Source organism: Sciurus vulgaris, assembly GCF_902686455.1.
Source record: "Sciurus vulgaris genome assembly, chromosome: 6".
Classification (NCBI taxonomy): Eukaryota; Metazoa; Chordata; class Mammalia; order Rodentia; family Sciuridae; genus Sciurus; species Sciurus vulgaris.
In genome coordinates this window covers 145,791,691-145,812,762 of record NC_136466.1, presented here as the reverse complement: position 1 = coordinate 145,812,762, position 21,072 = coordinate 145,791,691, and the positions used below count along the sequence as shown (strand labels likewise).

At 35.6% G+C, this 21,072-nt stretch overlaps 1 long non-coding RNA gene across 2 annotated transcripts in view; it reads right to left on the bottom strand.

Moving 5' to 3' along the window:
* The window catches only part of LOC306664554, a 320,843-nt gene that overhangs the window by 74,702 nt on the left and 225,069 nt on the right, over positions 1-21,072 (bottom strand). Inside the window, exon 3 of one of the 2 annotated variants that reach the window (XR_013764738.1) lies at positions 10,208-10,286. The exons of the other annotated variant lie outside the window; for it this stretch is intronic. This is a non-coding gene — a long non-coding RNA (uncharacterized lncRNA). The remainder of the gene's footprint in view (positions 1-10,207; positions 10,287-21,072) is intronic. 2 annotated transcript variants of the gene reach the window in all.

Below are 21,072 nucleotides of genomic sequence, written 5' to 3'. Positions count from 1 at the left end.
AACAATATGTACAGGAAAGAGCTTGCTGTTAGAGCAACAGAGAAGGAAAAAAACATTTTTTATTATTATGTTGGAATAATGACAGGCTAGAGATACAGATATGAATAGGCATAGTAAAAATTTGATTCTACTTCAAATTTCTGTGTGTTGGATGATTTAAACATGAAAAAGTGTAATGAATGGCCAGTTGGTCTACTCAACCCAATCTAATGAAAGCAACCATAAATGTTATATTTCCTTTAACCAATTTTAGGTTTATTAAACCATCACATTTAACCCTAAGATAAAGACCAAAATAAAAAGTATCTTTTAAATAATTCTTTCTATAGAAAAATCAAAACATTTATAAATATTTATCCAGAAAAATACTAAAATCATACTAACAGTCTTCAAACTTTTGAAAACCTGACCAATAGTCTTTGAGGATTTAAACTTTTCTATATGCTCCTGAGTATTTCATAAAACAATAGGGAAATGAATTTAATTTCAAATGCAAAAGAAAAAAGTTATGACAGTCAATGTGGCTGATAAAATTTTCCAAAAGTAGCAGCCAAGAGTTTTTCTACATCACATGCTATTTTGCAATGTAATCTTGTCATTCCTGAGCTTCAGAGATAGTCTTTTTATCCAGTCCGTCAGTTGTGGACAGACCCTGTGACTGCTCGGATCCATAGGATATGGCAGAAAGTATGCTATGTAACTTCTGGCGTAAAATTATAGTAAGTCTTGTGACTTTCAGTCAGGTCTTCTGTGTTTGCTCTTGAAAAACTCCCTCTCGAAACCCTTGTATAAAACTCAAGTGACATGGTGAAGTTAAATGTAGACCTTGTTGAATATTCTGATGTCAACTGTTAGCTATGGGTGTGTGCACTCCTAGACATCCAACTAGGCAAGTGTTCAGATGCCTCCAGGTCCCTGGTGTCTCACAGCAAATACATACACAAAACCCAAGTGAGAACCACACAGCTGAGTTCAGCCAGAAAACGTACAGAAAAATGAGAGGTAATGGAGCAAGAGATAACCAGAACAGTGAAAAATGAATAAATATAGAAAGGCTGTTTCATATGATATCAACTTTTAATGTTTATTGAGGGCTTTCTATGTGGTAGATACTGTTCTGAAGTTCTCTCTGAATATTATGGTATTGGATCTTCACATAATCATATCAGGTAGGTGTAATTATTATCCTCATCTTACAGATGGAAAAAACTGAAACACAGAATTTAAGCAAAATTGTTACCTGGTGTTTGAGTCAGCTATTTTGCTGCTGTGACTAAAGGATCAGACCAGAACAACTGTAGAGGAGGAAAAGTTTACTTAGAGGCTTACAGTTTCAGAGGTCTTAGTCTATAGAAAGCCAGCTCCATTCCCTGGGGTTCAAGGTGAGGCAGGGCATCATGGCAGAAGAGTGTTGCAGAGGGAAGCAGCTCACATCATGATTGGGAAGCAGAGAGAATGGTCTCCACTTGCCAGTTACAGATATATACCCCAAAGCCATGCCTCCTCCAGCCACATCCTACCACTTCAGTTACCACTCAGTGAATCCCTATCAGGGGATAAATTCACTGATTGTGTTAAGACTCTCACAACCCAAATATTTCTCCTCTGAATTTTCTTACATTGTCTCACACGTGAGCTTTTGGGGGACACCTTATATCCAAACCATAACACCTGGGTAGTGGATGACCCTTAACTTATATCCCATTAGGACTTTAAACAGGTTGGTGGAAAGAATAGATAATGTAGTTAACTTTCCATAAACAAACTACTAAATGCGAGGTTCATATTTCCAGCATGAGTGATCTCTATGCCAACCATTGGATGAAAGGAGGGGAAAGGAAAATGTTAAGAGGGAGAGAGAAGAAACAGAAAGAAGTTACACCATCTGCTTTCTGTGCAACATTGCTAAGCAATCATGGTAGCAGTACCTCACACCAATCATTCATTTATTCAAGACATTTTGAGTAAGCATTTAATATGGACTGAGCATTATTTAGATTTCAGGAGGTAACAATGGAAAACACAAAGTATCAGCACCTTCAAAGAGTTCACAGTCTCATGAGCAGTAGGTTTCTTGTTAAGAAATGTGTGAAAAAAATAAAAAACTAAAAGAAACCCCTGGAGATGCTATTGAAGACAAATTTAAGAATTAGGAGAAAAGTTGCAAAGAAAAGCTCTTATACACTTCATTTTAGCCTTAAGACTTTATGATATTACTTTGCAAGGGACTCATATCCACTTTTCACGGTCTGATAATCTAGGTCAGATAGATAAAGTCCTGGTTAGTAGGGAAAAAGATGTTGGTGGTGTCTTTTAATTCCAGGGAGCTTTCTGTAAGTTGAATCAGAGATATTATTTTGTAGGGTGTTTCACCACCAGATTGCTCTTTCCTCCCTAGACTAAGCTGACCTCAGAACCGAATGACATATTTCTTCTTAGTATCTGCAGTGCCACATGAGTCCCTAATGACACCACAGCTATAGAACAAGGAGACTCAAATAATGTCTATTTTTGGAGGAAACTCAGGCTTTATCGCTTTTTTGAAGGTGACATAGAAAAGTAGGGCAGGACTAATCACAGGTAAGATTAGATTTAAAAAAGAAGGGGGAAAAAAAACCTTTTCATAAAACAGAGAATGTTATAACAGAAATGAATCACAGAATTTGTAGGTGAGGGTAAGAAATCATTACTAACACAGCCAAATCTTCAATAAGAGCCCTGAGAGCTCTTTCTACAATGAAATAAGATTTTTTAAAATAGTTTCAAACTATTTTAGTTCTTTATAAAACAATTTCTAAACCCTCCCCACCCACTCAATGAATAAAATATTATATTTTAGCTCATCGGAAGTGTATGAATTGTTTCATAGGTAAAACATTGTTTTCCATGATCTAAAGTTAATTTCATTTGCGGGAACTTCCCTAATAACTCAGAAAGTTTTTTTTTTTTTTTTTTAAATGACAATTTCTGTTTTCACACGATCCTTTGATTCAAGTTATAGAAGCTTTAGAAGAGCCAAGTTGCAGAAAGGAAATTCTACCTTGAATGCTGAACTCCCCAAGGAGCAGAGAGAATCCTTGTCAATGCTCTGAGGTAAAAATTTCTTTTATTAATCTATATGGCTTCTATCATTTTTTGGTGAACCTGATTCCCATTCCATTCCATATCCTTTGAGGTGTTTTTATGCAGAGAGCTTACATTCACTTCATTACAAGAACTGTGAAGTGGAGTTCCACGTGGCCCTAAAAGCTTCTGTGCCTTAAGAAGCACAGGAGCACGCTTTAGGCAGATAATGTAGCATCCATATGCATAATGCCTTGACAGTCGCTACAGACAGGGAAATATTTTTATCTCCCTTGATTTTTGCCCTAACTTCTTTTGATGAATGTCCTCCAATTTTTTTTAAAAAATGACTTTATTACTCAGTCACATTTTGAAACTTTTCCCACATATAGTCAGGATTTCTGTGTCACATTACTTGTTAGGCATTTTTTTTTTTTTTTTTTTTTTTTGGTGCATTATCTCTGTGAGTTCTTCAGCTAGCATTTCAGAGATGAAAGAAATAAAGAAGGGAAATCCAAGTTCAGTGCCTGATCTTTACCCTTCAATAATAAAGATACAACAATTACTTAAAGAGATTCCTAATCTACATCTCAATATTAACTCTGAAATAAGAGAATGAAAGAGAACACACTTCTTCCTGAAAAAGTTTAGAGAATTCCTGGTTCTTCTGCTCTAGAGAATTCCAAGTTCCTAACACAATTTCCAGCATCTATAGACCACAAAGAAGACAATTCAAACACAATCCATTGTGGTTAGATCTTCTACGTGTCAGGCTCTAGTGAAAATTTAGTCCCAGAGTTGGATCTCCCCAGGCACCTTGTTTCTAGGCCTGTCTTGGCCTGTTGTCATTCCTTAAGGAACATTTTAGAAGTAAACTGTAAGGATATTTCTTTGCCTATTCTGCAATTAGCTAATACCTAGACTGTTCCTTGGCATTCACAATATGACAGTAATTTGTTCTGATAGAAATGTAGAACAGTGAGAGAAAGACAACTGTAGACTCAGCAATTATTGGGCTATACAAGAAGAATAATCCTCATCTATCTGTTAATATCTGCAATTTTGCTTCATGTTATAAATATTAACTAATTTATCCTTGTGACCTATGACTTAGGCACTTTCTGCTTAGCTCCATGGCTCACACACAGGTGTGCTCATACACATACATGTGCACAAACAGAATAGTGTTAGAGAGAATATATATACTCACCCAAGTATCAGACATATTAATTATGCAATGAGCATTGAGACTTGAGTGTATCAGACTTGCAAGTGCTTGTCTCTGGGAATTCTGTCCCATTTTATCATTTACTAAATCTGTTTTCTGAAGTTAATTTATTTTGAAACCTAGCTTACTTATCCACAATATGAAGGTAGAATTGCTACAAAGATGAAATGGAACGACATGTGCGTAAGCCAGTTTTTATCACTCTAGGACATTTCCCTTAATAAGTAATAGTTTATTTCTCTTTAGCCTCTTTTATTGGATGGGTACAGGTTTTCCCACTGCACTAAGAAGCTCTTCCAACCATTTTAAAGTAATCAAAAATGTGTCATTCCTAGAAAATGCATGTAAGACATATATTTATGGATTTGTATTTTGATTATTAAAAAATTCCACTGTTTTGATTCAGTTTGTTTTTATTTGTACTTGTGTTCATGGGCTACATTCTCTTTTCCAGACCCTGTAGATGGCACTGGAGCTAGAAAGATAAAAACACAGACTCATTCAAGATGTTGTTTCTTGTACTGGAAAAAAGAGACAGTTTCTATTCAATGTGAAAACTACTACAAGAGAGGCAGGAACTTACACTAGAGAAATCTCAATCAACACTTGAGGGGAGGAGGAGATGCATTAGTTGGGAGTAGAATGAGTGAAAGTTAGCCAGAGATGCTGACTGTATGTGAGTAAGATGTGGCAGAATTCAGGGACGATAAGTGGTTTGGCTTTCTTAGAACTCAATATTGACCTGTGAGGAATGAGTCATTAGTTTAAATGCAACATCCAAAAGTCCATGAGGCCCCTGTTGATCTGGGTTTGCATTTTTATCTCACCAAGTCAATAATAGGAGTTCAGAGAGTGGGAAATGCCTCATAATTTGCTTGGGAAATTAGTGACACTTGGTAATTAACCCACTGGATAGAATGCAGCTACTACTTTGACCTGAATATTTAACTCCACTAGACCTGGGAAGAGATTTCAATCTTCATGTTGGCTGGCAAAAAGAAGTAAAATATAAAGGAGTTGAGGGCAAGAAAAAAAATGAGAGCAAAAATTACCCCACCCCCCAGGGAAAAGAAATGTCAGAGAAAAAATATTTGAAAGCCTAATGAGACTCAGAAGGCTAGCACAAGCAATGGGTTCACTAGACCACTGTGTCAGACTCCCTAGCATCCACAGTGCAGGCTTGTGACTGGATACTGAATTCCTGGATCTGTGAGCTACCTGCTCTGGGTCAACTGTTATGCTCTCTGGAAAAATAAGGGACACAGTATTTAAAATAGAAATAGGGAAACCACAAAGTCTTAGCATTAGAGTCAAACTCAGACTCAACTCTCATTTTGGCCAGCCTCTCTGTGCACCCATGAGCAACTTACTACTATCTTCTACCAGCCTCAGTTTTCTCATCTGTAAAATAAGCCACATAGTCTGCATCACAGAATGTCATGAAAAACAAACATAAATGGAAAATAATTTTGCAAAATGAAAATCCCTGCATGTTAATAGGAGAAAAGAATATTACTTAAATATAGGCATGCTCAATATGCAGATATACAGTTAATATTATCCTAAATAGCAAAATTGTGTATTTATCAAATACTAATTTTGATAATTTTGGGACAGAATAAATTGACTATGGATATACAGAATGTTTAAACAACATTTATGACTTACTTGGTTTCTGAATATGGACTTCTGATCTGAAACATAGAATCAATCCCATTTTCATTGTACTACTTCTCAGTAAAGTTGACCCTTCTATATCCTAACTTAGTTATTTGTACTGATTCTGTTTTCAGCAGTGGTAGTGTTTTATATTTGCTAACTTCTCCTTTTTAATATAATTGGAATGTCTAAGATCAAATCAATATATTCATAACAATGTCTCCATGCTATTTTATAATACCATAAATGACAAAATAAACCTACAGATGTAAAAAAAATTGATTTTTTACAGTTATATTTAGAACTTTAAATTTTCCTATTATTATTTTGATGCTTCTGAATGGGAAATAGCAATGATAATGTTTAAAAATCTTTCTAACTTTACCTTTTATTTCTAAAATAGGTCAACACAAGCAAATCAGACCATGTCAGATGCTTGCTTAAATGCCCTCAATAACTTCCCACTGCCTTTACTATCAAATTCAAACTCCTTATCTTGGAGATCAAGGCCCTTTCCATGATCAGCATCTGACCAACTTTTCAAGTCATATTCACTACTAATTGGTCAACATCTTGAAACAGCAGCCATTCCAAATTCCTCAGAGTCCAGAGATGTTCTCTATTTGTCCTTCCTGAATTTGTTCTGTCTTCTCTTTCCCATTTAAAGACATCCTTTCCACCATTCATTTCATATTTATCTATAAAATACTTTCTTTCTGCAAACCTCCAAGAAATGCAGTCAAGGGCATCAATTCTTAGAATCTTTTCTCTTGCTCTTGTACAATTAAACCCACTGCTGCTTAGCTTTGCTCTCAGACAAACCTTCTTCCTAGGGCAGTAAGATAACCACTGTCTGTCTCAATCTTCCATACTTCATTACTGGGCCTCTCCAGCAAAACTCCCAAGAAAAAGTCTAATCAGCCCATTTTGATCAGTGCATGTTCCAGAACCAATCCCTGTGGCCACAGAAGGAGAAAAGATTCATTCTTGGCAGTGCAAGTCATATGTCTCTGCCCATTTTGATGGGGTGGGAAATACCAACATCATCCCATATTATAAATTACTATGGAAAAGATAAAGGGTCGTTCTTGTACTGGCATGACAAAGTATCATATATGATAAAATAAAAATAATATTGTATAATCACTTATTTTATAAGCTCTATCATGCTCCCAAGCCAAGGAATTAAGTAGCTCCTATTTACTGTCACTCATCTCTCTCACATTCTAGTTGTTTTTGATTCTTTCTGCTTCATTTTCTTACTGGGAAAAGGGGCCAATATTTTAGTTTAATATATAAAAAGTAGAAATCTAATCATTATGGTAATCATTAGTTAAAATTTATAACTTTAGAATAAAGCATTTTTGTTAGTAATGATTGCACAGAGTGAAAATGAGCAATTCTAGCATAAAAACTAACAAAGCAAGCATAGGTTATAATAGTTCTAAAAGGGAGTACAATGCAGGAGAGAGAAAAACAGAGGAAAGGGGAGAGGGGTGGAAGAAGGAAAAGAGAAGGGAGAGGGAAATTAGAAAGGAAAGGTAGAAAGAGGAAGAGAAAATAGGGCTTTGGTAGGTGAAAGCAGAGGATTATTTTAAGGACCATTTTTTTTCTCTGTTTTTATTCTAATATGCCAAATCTGAAATGTCATTGGTGCAATATTCATGGATGTTTTAAATTTCTAAGATGCTAAGGTTGTCTGAATTTGCTTCCTGAGGATTGGAAATAAGAAAAACAAATCCTTCCCTATGTACAAAGATTAATTACATAGTTGAGCACAGTTTTCTAAAGCAGCAAGTTTTCATTGACATGCAAATTGAAATCTTTCTTTTGCATGAATCACCCTGAAAGTACTAATTAGAACTTAAAATTCTTGTTTGTAAATCATATGAATCTAATGAAATATGCTTCTGCCTTAGAGAACTATTTCCTAAGGGCCACCATATGACCAAAGCGTGGAGCAGATGTTCCTTAACAGATGAAGACAACCTTTTAGAGCTTAGAGCAGCCTGTGATAGCTGAGGTAGTGAAGCCCTATTGGATTTCTATCAGTAAGCATCAGGGAAGGAAAATGTTTCCCACTAAGTGGTCCACTAGGCTTTTAGTTAGGGAAACATCTGTACTCTTAGGTCATGGTCTTTGAAAGCAAAGAAGTTAAAATCTCTAATTCAGTTAAGAAGATGCAAAAGTGGACCATTTATATTTTAGAGGAAACAATTAGAAGCTGGGACTTGGATTCTATTGGAACTCAATCTTACTTTGATTTGTATGTAAACTATATGTTGAGCACTGTTAGCTAGAAACTGTAAGCTTGTCATGCTTGAATCTGGGAAAGCATGTGGCAGGACCTTAACAGGGTGATCACCACAAATAGCTCTGACTACTGACCATGTTTAAGACCCTGTTTGAAAATGTCCCTGAGACCTGCTCTCCTGAGAGTTCACACAGAAATTTCCAAGGTGCTGCTGCTGTCCATTGTGCTGATTTGGAGGTATCATCTCACCATTTTTCATATGCAGCTGCAAAGTTTGAACATCTCCAAACACAACAGTGATAATCTGGGCCAGAGAATATTTTAAGATTTCAGCAGATTTTTCTATCTGGTTTATGTAGCAAAATATTCAATTTGAAATCAAGTTGAAAGAAAAAGTATGTATGTCATGGATATATTCTCCAACTTCCACGTATTTTTACTTTCACCCTGATGAGTCCTTTACATTTCCTGATAGCTAACTGTTCTTTTGTTTTTTCCTGACTCATAACACTAAAGTCACTCTACTGTTGAATTTTGTCCCACTTTCTCCTTGGTTATACTAAAATCATGTAATATCAGCTTTGCCATCAGCCAGAGATACTTCTAAATTCAATACATGCTTTGAATAGCAAATACCAGAGAACAAACCATGAAGTCCTATTAATTGTATTAACTCTGCAGTAGAGGGGAATAAAGAGACCCACAACACATCAATAACTGAGGCTTACTAAGGTAACTCTGCATTTCTATTCCTCATTTCTTTCCCCATGCTTTTTGGCATTCATTGTTTGTTTTTCCTGAGGACTTCAACTAAATATTATTTTTTCTCACAAGATCATGCTTTGGTTGAAAGGGTTTAAAAAGCTGGTTTATAAATAAAGTAAAAAATTAGGTATCTTTCTCAGATATTTACAAACCATATTATCTCCCCTGTTGTTGGAAAATCTGCAAAGTTCAGAAAACAAAGGAAAAAGAAATCTGAAGAAAACCGAATCCTAGCACATCTTCCATTTTTTTACTTGATGCTCATACTTTTGTGATATTGTCCTTAGTCCACCAACTTGAATAATATACATGCTCAGAGTGTCAAATGAAATTTTCAGCACTCTATGAAGCAATGTACTGGTAGTGTCAAGGTGGCACGGCTGCTAAGTTTATAATTACCTCATTATATAAACTAACTTTGTCCTCTATCTTTCAAGGTTACAGAAAAAGGAAATTCTAGGTTATCTTGTTAGTAAGGGTACTGTTCATCACAACACATTGAAAAATGCTATTATTCTAATAAAAGTCCTTCTACTCTTTGGAACAAACAGTATGAACTTTGATAAGAACTTTGTTAAGGCACTTGGTGTGGAAGGTAAGATCCTAAGAATAAGTATGTCAGTAGAAGAAGTGGCAGCAAAGGTTGAGAAATTTGCTTGATTGTATGGGGAGGGTCACTAGAAACTTCCTGAAAACAGAAGTACCAAAAACTATTTTAAAGTGTTAGGTCTAGTCTGAGGTTATTTCCATTATAAACACCCTCCATGTCTTTCAATTCTACAGTTATTGCAGATATTTCAGGGGGTGGCGTAAATGGGGTAAGTTGGGCAAGAGTCAATTTCATGTCAGCAGCATTGTCACTGAAATGACTGTATGTAAGAAAAAAGGAAATGAGAAGAAAAGGGGTCTGGAAAACCTGACACCACATTCCCCTCAACTTGAAGAAGCTGTGAGGACTTTCTTGACCTCCATCAGGTATGAACAGATGTCCAAGTAAGTCTCAGGGGGTCAGGAAATCCCCGCTGACATCTAGGTTACATGTGATTATCTCATTTCCTAGCTGGGAACATTGGTCCATCTGTCAGATTTTCAAGAACACAAAACTCTTTAGTGTCTTGTGAGAGAGTGTTTTCCTAACCTTACTGGGAAGGGCATGTTCTGTAATTTCTTGCTTCCACTTCTAATCTTACTGACAAGTCTAACAGAGACAGGTAAGTAACAGCTCGAAAGAAATTCACCATGGATTTATGAAGCTGTAATAATCAATCCCAGTACATACAATTATTCACAGAAGCACCCAGCCTTTTCCTTAGACAACTGAAAGTGAAATAAAAAAGCAATCAATTATTAAGTGGGTCACATTTTCCACCATAGGCCATTTCAGACTCCATTTAGATCTGTCATAGAATAGTCCATCATGAATCAAACGTAGATTAAAGAAAAACTAATGAAAAAAAAGACTTTATGGTCAAAAATTCACAGAGTTTAGTTGATACACTTTGAATTAATTTAAAAATTAACCATTGAAAATTATTATGTTAGCAATCATGGCATAGTACAAGCATGGAACAGCTACCCCTTCCTTACTACATGAAATAGGAAGGACCATTTTCCACTAGAGACAGAACTGCAAAGCATTGAATCACTATTAAAGTATCCAAGGTACAGAAGAGGGAGAAAAAATACCCACTCCACTGACACACTTATTCCATTCTTCCTAACACAGAGGAGTTATAATGCTTCTTAGACAAGGGCTATAAAATACTGAGAGCTCCCCAGAGGAGGGAGTAGTCTAGGAACAAGGCTTTATTAATTGCAGGGTTTATTAAGCATGAATCAATTCCCTGTGCCTCCTCATATAACTTAGGCTTACTATTCATTTATGGGGATTTTTTAGTCCAGAATAATTTTTATAAGCCTTTATCTGTTGGACCAGATGGAGGCTGGGATGGGGAGTAGTTCTTGGTATATTTTTTTTCTATGAATAAATATTTTATAGTTCACAATGCCTTTTCCTTTATGGTAAACTTTTCTGTTTTTGTTTTCTTTGGTTCCTTTTTAATCTCTAAATCTCAAGATAAGAGAAAGAAACCCCAGATTGTTTCTCTACTTCAGAGAAATATGTTCTGTTCATCTTAGTATCCCCAGCACTTAGCAGAGTACATAGTATATGATGGATGTTCAATAGATGTTTTCTGAGTGATTGCCTAAATTATCCATCAGGGTGTACATGCTATCTGTGTTCTGTTTTGCTCCCAGATTTCATTTCAACTTTTCTCTATCTTAGGAGATAGGCTGAGCAGCATGAGGTATATCGACAGCATCCCTTACCCTCTGACTTACCCTTGACCTTGGCTAATGGGGGTCACCACAAGACACCAGAGGTCGGGGAAGAGTGAAGTATGGATATTCATTTTCCACATCTGTCCTTGACACGTTCCTGCCAAGGACCACAGCTCTTGTCAGATGACACTCTTCATATAGCTATTTTCTCTCATTTCCACAAAGCATTCCTTCTCCAAATCCTTCCAAACATCAGGGGAGATAGAACTTTACACTGTTGCTAGCCCCAGAAGACTTCAGTATCTCTTTTTTTGTCCATGTTTGCAAGTAGTCCCTTTATTATACTCTCCTAAATTATCCAATCAGTCGTCATCTTTTTTTCCTGCTGGGATGCTAACTAATATAACCTTACAATTTGGTAGAATACTACCAAGTTCAAGTGGTAACTAAATGAAAATTTCAACTTCTGAACATTTGAAAAAAATGATAGCTGAGAAAGTTGATCGCCTACATACCTCAGGATTTTTTTGTGTGTCTATGGAAGGCAGAATCCATCTTTATTTCTTTCCTAAATAAGTGTTTGACCAGTTTTATTGAGCTGGTTATGCTGTGGAAACTTTGTTCTAATTAAGGTGCTCAAGAGGTGTTTTTGTATCTAGTAGCTTCAACAGCTATGAAAATATCTTTCTGTTCAAAGTGTGTGTTATAGAGGGGCATGGTGGTGCATGCCTGTAATCCCAGCAGCTTCAGAAGCTGAGGAAGGAGGATCTTGAGTTAAAAACCAGCCTCAGTAACAACAAGGTGCTAAGCACCTTGAGACCCTGTCTCTAAATAAAATACCAAAGAGTGTTGGGGATGTGTCTCAGTGGTTGAGTACCCCTGAGTTTAAGCCCCAGTACCCATAAAAATAAAGTGTTTCTTATACTATATTTTAAAGTAAGGAGATTAAGAAATAGAAGAAGCTATATGAAAGATATCATTAAGAAAAGTTATTTAAATCATTTTGCATTACAGTAAAATTTTCCTTAAATGTTCATCTATGACTATAAATAAGGAAAATGAAGCCCAAAGCTCCAAATTTCCTTCAATCGCTGTGAACTATATTTTATTACACATGATTGAATCAAAATGATGATGCTTGCATTTTAAATATCTATAACACGTGAAATCTATAAGAAAAATTAAAAGAAAGTTGTTTGCAATATATCTAGCATGCTATATTTCCCTTAAATTATTACATGAATGGAATGTTTTTGAATATCTTCAATATGTGGTAATTAAAAATAAAAATCCATAATAATTGAAGATTACAGAAAAAATTTATCTTTTTAAAATTTTTGTAACATCTTTAGATTTTTAAAAATAGATTAGGAAAAAATCACAGCATTTTCCCTTTCATCTAATTTTCTCAATCAAATAAGAATCTTAGAGTGTGTTGCAGAAACAAATGTATATAAAATAAAAAACTGAAAGGGGAGACCAAACTATTAATTCCCTTCTTTCCTTATTCAATTTCATTGAATGCCAAATAGAAGATTCTAAAATGCAGGATTGCAGATGGATTGTATTAGATTTAAAATGTTCTTCAGCATCACACCCTGTTTTCTCTATGCAGAGAAAGGAGCAGATTCCTTTATTGCATTATTGTTTTTTTTCCCATTCACCAATGTGTTTTGTCGGGTGGGGAGTGGAGGAGCTAGACCTGCTAGACCTCTCTTAATAAATTATGAAATGGCTCACTGTCTATTTTTCATACTGATCTCTCTTTTTAACTTTTCAGACAGCTCTATGAACTTCTTGCTCCCTCAAAATCAGCCTGAATCTACATTTTTTTTAGGAGTGACTTGAGAGAACCACTTTGGAAACAATAACCAGAACCGTGAGATCTCAAACTGGTGCACACTGTCACTTGGGTGCCCCTGTCTGACTGACATTTTTGGGGGCTTGCACTTATCACACTACAAATGTCTTTCCTAGATTCTGTCTCTCCTCTTTGAAGAGTATCATATACAGTCATCAAACTGAGCTTTCTTAGAGTCCAATTTTATAATTTCAGAAACAAAAGTGGTTCTTCATTGTTCATTGCTTCTGATCTTAACTTCCTGTGTAGACTTTCCCAAAGCTGCTTGATTTGGTTGCTTTCTTTGTACTCAACCTAGTGACCTGGTAATTTCTAGCCAACACCCCTGGTCTAGTGTGCCAGACCCAAAAATACTACCTGTCTCTTTCTCCCAATCAAAGCTATGTTTATCATTGCTTGTACTGGTCTACTGCCTTTTCTGTTGCTTTGTCTCTGGGTTTTGTTCCTTTGTTTTTTTTAAAGAATCTTTTAGACAGTGGATACTGAAGAGGCTTAGAAGAATAACAAAACAAGGGATTGATTTGTTATCATGCACTGAATCCTTATGCCATTGGCTTTTATTTATTTACTTTTTAGTTGTAGATGGACACAATACCGTTATTTATTTATTTATTATGTGGTACCGAGGATCACACCCAGTGACTCACACATGCCAAGCAAGCACTCTACCACGGAGCCACAACCCCTGCCCCGCCATTGGCTTTTGATTTCAACAGCAGCAGCACAGAGCCACAAGAGCCACACAAAGTCTGGTATCTCTTGTGTTTGAAGACAGAGCTACAAAGTCTCCAAATCTATAATGTATTTCCAATTGAAATTAATTTTGGACATTAAAATGTTCCCCATATATTATAATAGCTAACTTTCTGGAATGAGAAGGAGTCAAATTCTGTAAAAGTTTCACATATTTCTAAGAACTCTGAGATTTTTTTTTAAATTAGATGAGGCTACTCACATGTGTATGCATGCACAAACACATGTATACACAGGTGTGCATGCTTTCATGCCCACTTAAATGTGATAAAGATAGTTCCTTCTGTTATTTAAATCATCCATATGTTCCTTATATTTTTGTCTTCTTGATCTGCGTCTATTAGAATTTATTAAAATTTTCTGTAAGTGCGGAATTTTAAATTTCTCTTTCCATAGCTACCAGATTTTTATTTAAGTGCTTTGATGTTGTTTTTAAATTAACTTATTCTGCAACTGAATCCCATCTCTTTTGTCAGTGAATCCCATCTTGCCAAACGAGGAGTTTGGCTTAGCCGCATGACACAACTCCATCACAAAACCCAGCTATGTTGGATCAGAAACATGTTTGAGGTCTGTTGCTGTTTGTTGCCTGGCAAACCCTTGGAGATGAGTATCTATTATTTGGTGGTATGGACAATGTCTGATTCATTTCTGTGTCTGTGTTGCTCAGCTGACTCTCTGAAACACAGACTCGAATATAAATGGTTCCTGGGGGCTGCAGAGTTTTTTTTTTTTTTTTTTTTTTTTTTCCTTTCTTCCCCCTCAGAGGATGATGGCAATAAAACAAACCAGGACAGTTGCTATAAATCTGTTCAACCCATTGTCAAAGTTCTAATCCCCAACAAAATTTGTGAAAGGGAAGTTTCTTATTATTGAATTATGAAAAAGTCAGAACAATAAAAGAAAAGAGAAAATAATATATAATGGTATAAGTTTGAATACTTTGGTATAACATTTGAATACTTTCTGTGTTATGGCACCATTTGGGTATTTTATATTGCTTTTCTCAATTAATATTCTTAACATTCTCTCAGTAGATATTCATATCTCCATTTTATAGAGAAAAAACAAGGACCAGAATACCAAAATACTCTGTTTAATCAAAAATAACTAGTAAGAGACTGAAACAAAGATCCAAAGTCTATAAATGTCTTACAGTCAAAGGCCACTGAGAATATGCCTCTAGTTAAAGAAGGTTTGGTTTATGATCTGTTGCATTAGGACTCATAGGGTATTTCTGTACATTGTCCTTAGCAGGTTGGCTTGGAAAAGTCTAAGAAAGTAAGGTTCAGTTAAGAATGTGTGCTGTCAGAGGGCAGAGGAACATCTATACTGAGTATCTTAATAAACCTCATTGATGAGGGGACAATAGACCAAAGATAAAACTATATTTGATAAGTAGCAACCACACATTTTGGAGAAATAAGGTGGTGTTTAGTGTTTTGTAGGTGGCATAGAGAGTGACCGTGTTTTCATCTGTGCTTAGATAGAATTAGTAAATGTCCTTGCTGTATCTCCTTTTATCATGATCTTGGAGCAATCTTGGAGTTTAGTAGTCTGTGAGATTGTTTAGTCAGAGAATAGCAGGGCATACCTGTGAAAGCCAGGCTAGTTGCTGAATGTGAATGTCAAGAATTGCTCCTTTTTTTCTTGGTGCATTATGATTATTCATAATAGTGGAATTCACTTTGCCATATTCTTACATGTGCATGACAAAATTTGATTGATCTCATTCCTCAGTGTTTTCTCTTTACCTCGTCTCCTTCCTTCCCCTGATCTATTTATTCTACTTTACTGATGTCTCTTCTATTATTATTTTATTTCAGTTATTACAATTACACATAAAAGCAAGATTTGTTGTGGTATATTCTCCTTTTGCTTTCCTATTCAGAACTCAGAAAATCATGTTTCTTCCAACTGTACCGTGTGATAAAAGTGGAAAGAACCTTGAAGATTGGTTTTGGCATGTCTGTCTTCCACCACTGCACCAACACCTTGAGTAATATCAGAGAAAAAAATTCTACTTCTGTTTCCTTAGAGGGAAAAATAAAATAAGACTCTGAACTAAACTTAAGAATTCTATTAGGAACTTAGAACTCTTAAACCAAAAAAGAATGGACACAAGATACATTTTAAGTTATTTTAAGTTACTTTTTCATTGAAAGATGCTGCCTTTTTTTACCCCACAGAACAAAAGGAACCTTGTTAAACAATGTAGGAGTAGCATTTGACAAAACTGTCTACTTAGGTGCTGAAGCCCTCTGCCTTCTCTCCTTTTACAATTCTAGAGCTTGTAGTAAAAGAATAAAGGTTGACTCAGATGGCTGTAAAATTAAATAGTTGAAAGGTTAAGGGTGAAAAGCAATGATCTGTTCTTCTGATAGAAAACAGTCTTTGTGCCTCATCAATGCATAGACACCTGTCACTTACCCCAATGGAAGCCAGAGGACACAATCCTTGAAATAATACATCCAGTTAAATAAAGGGAGATAAATCTTGAGGGCACTGTTTAGTGAGAAACAATTTACTACACAAATTATCACATGAATTGTCTATCAGGTCATTTGGAGAAATTTGAAGAAAATTTAAGGAATGTATTCTTTGGTCAATCCTCTAAGAATATTTATAAATAACACTGTGGGACAATTGGGGGAAATGGATGTCATGGTATTTGTAAAGTGATTCTGTGCTCTATCAAATTCTGGTTCTGCCACCTATGAGCAACATGAAGAGATCAAATACCTATCCTGAGCCTTGATTTGCTTTCAGATAATAAAAACACTTGCCTGGCCATCCCCACAGGGATTTCTTGGATCAAATAAGAAAATGTATATGGAAGTACTTTGCAAACTGTAAAAAAACCACACATGTATATTTTTGTAATCTAAGGTACATTATACCCAATATCCATACAAAAGTAATCTTTATTAATTCATTCATAAACACAGAATTTTCCTACACTTTTACTTCACTTCTTCAATGTGATCTTATTATACCTTAAACTAAGTTCAAGTTTGGATTGACCTGAGTATGGGTTCATATGATCAGTATATGAACTTTAGACATTAATGTGAAAACTTGAACACATCACATTTGCTTTCTAGTGCAAATGAGCACAATAAAGATAGGCACCTCAGATTTAAAAAGAAATATGATGGACAAGAGATACATTTTATTTCATATTCACAATATCACTCAACATTGGAAGATTGAATTAGGTTTCCAAGGACTCCATTTATTCCTCAGAGAGAGATTAAATAATAAAATCATGATACAGCTAACTTGTTAGGTAATTGTTACTTTTACAGAAATTTCCCTAGACCTTGAGGAGCAGCAGCAAGTCAATTTCACTGTATTTAAATGCTAAGAAAGAAATACAATAGCATCATAAAAACTTGACTTTTCATATTCAATTATTTCTCATAATAATTATGAGATTATTGCATTTACTTTAATTTTTAGAATTTCTCAAGACAAAAGACAGAAAATAATTAGATTATGGGATGTCTGGTGATAAGTGTGCATACCCTTGGGAATAGTAAGGTGCTCTGGCCATGGTGTCTCTCTGGTTTCTGCACACTACCTTTGTATCTATCAATCATAATACCCAGATGGATGGTGTTTGTGTGCACACTGCCTTGGAGTACACTGGTGTAGTACAAAGTTAGTGTCTGCATAAATGACACATTTCTCTGTTAGGAGTGAAATTTTAATAATAAATATTAATACCATTGCTACACAGACTTTCATTTGTTTCTTTCTCAAGCATCCAGTCAAAATTCAGTTTAGATTGAAACAGGTAGTTAGAAAGTAATTCCTCAGAAAAATCTAGGCATACTTGTTTATGACATGTTCTCTATATCTACTTAAAAACTTGATATCAGATTCCTGGCTTTAAATTTATAACACCTGGTCCTTCTGATAACTTCTTTGCCATTAAACTTTTAAGTCTTTAAGCAAAAGATTTCCCATGAGTTACTTCCTGATAGAGTTCCTTTAAGACAACTTCTCTATTTCTGAAATTAACACTTTAATTTTGGAGATAATTCCCTACTCTCTCGAGTTATCTAAATAATTGAAGTCAAGATTTCTTAATTAATCTGAGTATTGTATTAGCTATCATTATATTACTTTACTATCTGAGCTGAGAAAATATAGCTGTTGAGCCAACCTACAGGTGTAACCTTGTTCTTTTCTCTCTGATTTATGTAACAACTGAGCCCTTTAGTTCCACTCCACAAGTTCAAAGGCAAGTCTTCTATAAAGTCCGCTCTTGCTGGAGGCCATTATCTAATTGGCTATGCTCTTGTCCAGATCCATCAAACCTCAGACAGGTCCTTCACAGGTGCAGTGAAATAGAGGCATGTCACTGTTAACAGAGAGACTCGGGCAAATATCATTGAGGTTATGATCAAAAGATAAAGAAATGCGCACACTGTTTTCTCTAATGTTATTCTCTGGCACATGAGAAGAGACAGGGGCAGTACAAGTGATTTCAAAGGATCTTTCATGCGCCTGTTTGCTGCTACTGTTATTGCTACTGGTGGTAGTAGGAGTGACAGTTGTGGTAACGTAGCATCTTGAAGCCATACGCTAGCACATGGAAGATTCTGGAGTCTCCTTATTCAACACTTGATTGAATTCCTTTTGTGGGCCAGACTTTGTGTTGGGATTACTACTTGCTCCCTAACACAAGGAGGAATCTTATAACTCCAAATTCAAACCACCCAAAAACTCAATGACTGACACTCAGACACTGTCAAATGAAGGTCATTGCACTGCTAAATCCCAGCTATGGGTAAAGAGGTGACTAATGAGGTGAAGTAATATCTGGAGGCTGGTTAAGGATATTATTCCATAATTTTCTTATCCTGAGTCATATCCTCATCCTGATTATGTGAATTTATATGTGGGTGAAATTATTTATCACCAATTTAACTTGATAATTGTGATCCCATGTGCATTTTTAAATAGTATAAATAAATTGATGGATGGTGCAATTATCTGACTATTAGACAGTAATTATTGGTTGCCAAAGTAATTGTAGGATTGCAAGATAAGTGTACTGTACTTCTGGATTCAATGCACTACAGTATCAAAATATGAGCAATAATTAAAAACAGAATATAAGCCCTCAATAGCATTACAGAAAATAAAAGCCATAAGAGCTGAAAGGAGGAAAGTGAGTGTAGACAAAGATGTACAAAATGTCTTCAGAGATAGAAGTAGAAAAAACAGAGGAAAAACAAATGAGGAAATTTTATCTATAATCTCTGCTTTTAAGTTTTACTTTAAAAAAAAACCAAGCCAACACTAGATACCATCTAGACAGTGTACCTGAAATTGAGAATAAATTATATTAATTAAAAAGAGGTGCTCTATATTAAACTTGTGAAGCCCAGAAACAGTCAGTTGAATCTTAACCCTTAGTATACAACTAATCAGTCATGTCTGTTCTATGGAAACACATGAATTCATTCAATGCTGCAAAAATATTTGTAATTAACAAATCTAATTCAGTGCTACACATCATGTTGAAAACCCAGCATTATCTGATAAGCAAAACACATGAATCCTTAGTTCCTGGATGTTTTTCAATAAAATGGGAAAACCCCATAGTAACATAATCAAAAACAAATAGTTAATTGTTTTGAAATAGTTATTTAAAAACTGTGTGCTAGAAATGAGACATTTTCCATGATCAAAAGAAAATGCTGTGTTAAAAGGGGGAAGAGTAGTTATTAAGTAAGGTGGGAAGACTTGTCTTGAGGAAATATTTAGTCAAAACCTGATGAATGAGAATGAGACAATATTGAATAGAGAAGGTTGCACATGCAGAAGACCCTGAGTGGGGAGTGAGGTGCAGGGTGAAGAAGACCCTGCAGAGGAAATATTTTTGCAAAACTCCTGAAATCATATAGACCTTGGAGTGTTTGCCACATAGGCACCATGCAAGTACAATTGGAATGAGAGAACAGTAGAAGGTGAGGGTGTTGAGATTGGCAGGGACCTGTCAGAGTTGATAACTGTAGAGTCTGAATAAGTGTCAAGCCCTGAATAAGTGTCAAGATCAGATATATGTTATAAAAAGATGGCTCTGGTGGGAGGAGAGCAGTGAATGGAGAATGCAATTCAGAGACACCACAGTCCTTTAAGGAGGAGAGGGTAAGGGCTGACACTAAGGGGCAGCATGGAAGCCAGTAGTTTCAAATATTGTATTAGACATGAAATCAACAGAATTGACAGATGGATGGAATGTAAAGGATCATAGAGAAGAAAGAGCCCAGAACTGAACAATAGTAATACCATTGACTCTGATAAGGGATATTTATGAAATAATAAATTTTGTAGAAAATTCAGGAGAAAATTCTTCACCATTGCTCTAGTCTGAATGTTTGCAAGCCCTGCAATCCATATATTGAACTTAACCACCGAGGGGATGATGGGAGGATTCTGGGAGTAGATGGCCCACATGAGTGTATGTGCCCTTATAAAAGAGATCTAATAGAGCTTACTAACCCATTTTTCCCCTTTGATGTCATGTAACGGCACATAGAACAAGGTCTCAGCAGACACCGTATCTGTTGGTGTCTTAATCTTAGACTTCCCACCCTCTAGAACAATGTGCAATAAATTTTTGTAGTTTATGAATTACTCAGTCAAACGTATTTTCTTATAACTGCCCAAATGAACAAATACATCAATGTTAAGCCTGACAGAGATGTAAAGATGTCACTAAGATCTGTCTTAAACTCAGAAGAAAAATTGGAGCACAGACATAAAATTGGGATTTTTTAGTATATAGATAGTACTGACATTTTGAGACCTAGATGACATCATCTAGGTGTAGATAGAAAATAAAAGACCTAGGACAAAGCATAGAAAAATGCTAATATTAGATGTACTATAAGACAAAAGAAGTAGGCAACGATCATGACTATGATGAAATGGCCAGATTTATAAAGGGAAAATGAAGCAAATATGGTGGCCTAAAGCTAAGAAAGAAGAGCATGTGAAGGTGAGGGAATGGTCAACCAAGTTGAACTGATGCTAAACGATCAACATGATAAAGACAGAGATCAAATCACAGGATTGGACAATATGAAGTTTCGTGATTATTGTGACATCAGCAGTTTCACTGGAATCATGGAATTAGAAGTCAAATTAAGTAGGCTGATAAATGAAGGGAATAAATAAATATGACAT